This window comes from Callospermophilus lateralis, chromosome 11, assembly GCF_048772815.1.
Source record: "Callospermophilus lateralis isolate mCalLat2 chromosome 11, mCalLat2.hap1, whole genome shotgun sequence".
NCBI classification, from domain to species: Eukaryota; Metazoa; Chordata; class Mammalia; order Rodentia; family Sciuridae; genus Callospermophilus; species Callospermophilus lateralis.
In genome coordinates this window covers 112385108-112390295 of record NC_135315.1, presented here as the reverse complement: position 1 = coordinate 112390295, position 5188 = coordinate 112385108, and the positions used below count along the sequence as shown (strand labels likewise).

The following is a 5188-nucleotide window of genomic DNA, read 5'->3' as shown; positions in this document are numbered from 1 at the left end:
AGAAATTATTGGAATATATGTAAAATTAATATTGGTAACAAAAAAGATGGAGGGAAAAGACAGAACAAATGTGTTTTATAATCTTTTCAATCAATTTCAATTGAAAACAAATTATGTATGAATTTAACTTACTTTATTACATGTTATACACAGAATCAACATAACGTAGGTCAATTAAATTCCATAAATATATATTAATACATAATTTATTTCATGGTTAATCGACTAAAATTACCAAACAGCATCAAAATATATTTGATAGGGGACCACAAACAAACAACAAAATACCTCTTGAGAATTTTCCTGGATATGCCCTAGACTCAGTGTTAGAAAGGATCTTGATTTATAAGATTTATTCAGTGGTGAAAATCTGAAATATTTCAAAAATAAGTGAAATATTAAGGCTCTAGTTCAGATCTCCTGAATCTTATTCCAATATCCTATCTTTCACAGAGAAGAGAACAGATATCTCTAGACATAAAAATGATTTTGGAAATTGAAAATCCATTTGGATTGAGAGGTAAATAATAAATATTAAATTTGAATTTTAATAATCATAAAATTTTAATAACCATAGATTTTAATAACCTTGAAAGTTGATATTCCAACTACAAATATGAGAAACAAAGTGTGCATAAGCTCAAAATAAATTAATGTACTTTAGGGTATTTTAGCCAAATAACAAAATCAAGGGTCATTACAAGCCAATCAATGCTGACATATTTAAACATTACAAATTTCTGCTCCTATATATATAATTAATGAATAAATAACCAGGCAGCATCAAAATTTTTAATTCCAGTATCTTTATGACATAAAAAAGTTCTTTAGATGTAAAAGGGTTTGAAAGTATGTGTAACTATACTGGAATTATATATGGTGGAAAATCTGGTTTTACTTACTTAAACAGCTTACAGTAGTGAATTATTCTCTTCTGAAATAATTATACAAATAGACACCAAAACATATGGCTTAATTTCCTTTTTGGGATTCATAGTTCATTGGCTTCTTATCAATAAAATATGGATTGGTCAAAAGTTAAGAAAGAGAAACTTAAAAAAATATTGACATTTAATAATACTTTGGTCTTGAGAGTCTCTTTGAAGTATTTAATCCAATTAAAAAATACCTTTTTGCTAAGAACAGCCACTACATTACAAAGCAGATCTCTGGAATTTAAATTGGATAAAGAATAAATACTATGTTAAGAATTCTTATGATATATGGAAAAAAAAAGCAAAATTACACAAGGCAACTATTGAAAGTGCTGGATAGGTTTACTGTCTGGATTTTGGTGAAAGTGTCTAGGTATTTGCATGGGTCTAAATTCATCAATTTGCATACATTAATTATATATGAGAAAGATAATAGGAAACTTTGACCATGCACAGAGATTTTCTCTTATTATAGATGCTATTTGGTCATCACATTTTAAATATAAATAAGGAAACTTTAAACAATACACTTATTTTGTACATAATATAATCATTTATTATAAATATTTTCTTCATAACAATTTTTTGTTTTATTTTAGTTTTAATGGCAAATTGTTACATTCTTTATGTGGTCTCATATTTTATAATAGCAGGAATTAAAAAGAATAATGTAAAAAATTATTCTTAAATTTGTCTCATTATTTTAAAAATCAACCAACTAGAAAACATACATCAACTTGGAGGGAGAGAGGAAAAAAGTAAAATTGTGTATGTTTTATAAATTATTATACATTGCTACAACCTAAAAGGCAACTCTTTCCATTTACATGTTTATCTTTTACTCTACAGAATTTTTTTTCTTTTCTTTTTTTGAGGTAATGGTTTTTATTTCAAAAAGATTCTTGTCAATATTCAAAATCAAAATAGTTGCACTATTGTTCTTTTATTCTCCCAATTGGCCCCAAAGAAACCACAAAAAAGGAAAGTATATTTTAAGTCAATAAATTGCAGGATATAGATTTAACAGACTTCACAGAAAGCTCACCTAAAAGTGGAGACTTGGGTTGGAAAAGAAACTTTGAAAGATCAGCAAACTGCCAGCCCAGACTGTAGGACTCTCAAAGACAGATAGGGTAGCCAGGTACCTGAATCCCAAAGAAGCAAAGTTTCCAAACATCATAAAATTTAAAGAGTTTTGTACATAAGCTTTCTCTAGCACTGACTGATACAAAGGTATCTGAATCCCAAAGAAGCAAAGTTTCCAAACATCAAAAATTTAAAGAGTTTTGTACATAAGCTTTCTCTAGCACTGATTGATATAAAGCACAATGAGATGGCACTTCTAGAGATAGCAGCTTCAGAGAAACCTGATGAGATGATGAATGAGATCAGTAGACCTCCCCTGGCCTGCAGTGGCAAAACACCAGTTTTATTGCTAAGTCAGTGGAAAAAACATCTTTTTTGCAAGAAGGCAAGAGAGGTCACCTCAAGGTTAAGGGGCCCACAATCTATTCTGTGAACAGTGGGGAAGTGGATAAAGAAGGAAGAAAAATTTGGTCTCAGACTGAGGCTATGGCTCAGTGGTAGAATGTTAGAGGCTCTTCCAGAACAAAGAAAAGGCAACGTGTCACACATACCATGCATGCCAACTCAGTGGTAAATCTCTCCTGACTGTGTTGTAACTCAGTTATGGGTGACGCTTTTGCAACTCTATAGTAGAAGAATATCCAATCAAACTGTGTGTTTATTATCTTATATGGGAGACAAAGAGCTTATAAGAGTTCAGTGCTCAGCTTTCAGGATGAAACTCCACAGAGCCTATGCTGGCACAAAAAGAAACACTGGTTCCTGCTGAATGCCCAGGTGCCCCATGCACAAATATCACAAGGAGAGCACTTGCCCAACCTGAAAAAGGCCCTGGATTTAATCCCCAGCACCACAAAAACAAAATGTCACAGAAGTATGATCATCTTTATTTGGTCACAGTGAAAAAGAATAAAAAGAATAACGTTATCTAAAGATACTAAAAAAAAATCTTGAATAATAGAATAGCATGGTTTTATTTTTTGGCAAACTCCTCTTGGAATCACCTTTCTGGTTTGGCTGGTACTTTGTACAGAGGAATTAGACAGTGGAATATTTCTCTACACTTTATTTGTCTCTCAGTAGGGTAGCCCCATTCCTGTTTTCCTTCTCTGTGGAGAAGGCAATATGAATTAGACTGGGAAGTTACCTTCCAAAAGTGAGAACGGAATTAGATTGCTCCTTAGAGCTGTGGAATTATTTGGAATGTTTATGGTTACTCTAAAAACATAAAGTAATTACAAAATATGTACATCAGAATTTGATTTAAAGACACTTCATGTTGTGCTCACATTCCCTTAAATGTTACTTCCAAAGGTGTTCAGCCTGTAGCCCAGCTGGCATTTATGGGAAGAGGCAAAGACAGTTTTGGGGAAAAGACAAGGGTGTGGCAGTACAGGGGATGTCAAGGAGAAAGCAGCCTTCCAGTTGAAGATCAGCCCTCAATTTCAAGGTCAGCTTTGGTCTGGCTGGCCCCACAGGCAGAACATGTGAAGCAGCCTCCGGCCAGGCCTGGGGAGGTCTACATCTTATTGAGTTCAAGCAGAGTCTGGTTCAGTATCATTTCTGTACAAACTTGCTAATCTTTTGTGAATATCAGTTTATCTTTCAAATCATCAATTGTCTTTTCTACTTGGGCAACAGAACTCTCAGCAAGCTCAGCAGTGTTCTCTGCCTCCTTGAGCTTATCAGTAAGAATCTTTATTTCTTCCTCATGTTGATCTTGGTTTTTAAGAATACTTTTCTTTAGTAGCCCTCAGACACATCATTCTGATCTGCTCATCCACCTCTTGGAAAGGAGACTCTGCAAGCTCACCTGATTCTTCTGCCATTCCAAATCTTCTTCAATAATCATTAACTTACAAGCCCCCTCTTTGTACTTCCTATCCACTTCATCTGCAATGTGCTTAGGTTCTTAGAGTTGGATTTCCTGGGTTCCATCTTGACTTCATCGTTCAGGGCCTGATTTTCAATAACTTTCATACCTCTCTCACTTCGGGGCAGTAGCTAGGCACTCTTGGGCAAGGTACAACTACTCTTCCTCCAGTTAAAGGAGGCTACCTCAGCCTCAGCCTTTTCCTGGCCAGTCTTTCTCCATCTCCTCAGCATCCTCAACTTGCTGCTGCAGAACCTGGATCTTGTGCCTCACCTTCTCTACCGTGGTCATCCCTGCCATGGTGCCATCTTGTCACTTCTTGATATCTGCCTTCTACCTTCTCCACTCAGCTTGGCAGCCAATTTTTTTCTACTGTTAAATTATAAATTGTATAATTCATATAGAATTTTAGACATACTATCAATCCTTAGAAGTAAAAAGCATTTAACATCTTCAATCCTACATGCTTTAAAAGATAACTTCCAAACTTTTCTGGGTGGAAATTGTATTTAAAACAACTATTTGTTCAGTATGATTAAATCATAATTATCTTTATGGACACTTAAATAAATTTTAACAGTGACAGAGTAACACTTTTGAATTCTAAAATATTAAAATGATATTGTTTCTGCTTTGTCATTCTCAGATTTGTAAATAAAAATCATATGATGAGAACTATTTGAGTGATTATTTTTGACATGTGTAATGTAAAAATACAAAGTAGAATAGTATAAGATAAATGGTTATCTGAAATTGAGCTTTAGAAATTAGTGGAAGTTGCCTACCAAAATGAGAGATTTATAATAGTTAAGTCATTCCATCTTTTAATTTAAATTACCCTATATTAAATAATCAAATGTATTTTAAAAATGCATACAATATTGTTCTGTAGAATTGATTTAGCATGGCTTAAAGTATACTTGCATCAAATAATACTCAAATTTTCCCATTGGAAATAATAGTTGTTTCAATTGTGTATAAGCAGTACCAAATATTTCAATCATCTGCTAAAAACCTGCCCTATAACCTGCCATATGTAGGTAGTAGAAAATTCCCATTTGGTTGCACACTTAATGGCTCTATTCCCTTAGAATTTAACTCCCAAATTTTTGTCCAACTTATCTTCACAAAATGGTTTACACATGCATCATATGTAAGGTTGTTCCTAAGAATCCTGAGAAGCACTAAATCCCCATTTAGTTCTACAATTCATATGAATTTCACATGAGAGGCTAGCTACCATAAGTGGGTTAATGATTTAACCATCTGAGTTAAAGTACTCACCTAAATTTGT

General features: G+C 33.4%; 1 pseudogene; it reads right to left on the bottom strand.

The window, feature by feature from the left end:
* Positions 1-3540: 3540 nt before the first annotated feature.
* On the bottom strand, positions 3541-4194 carry LOC143410376 (tropomyosin-like; annotated as a pseudogene).
* Positions 4195-5188: the final 994 nt, after the last annotated feature.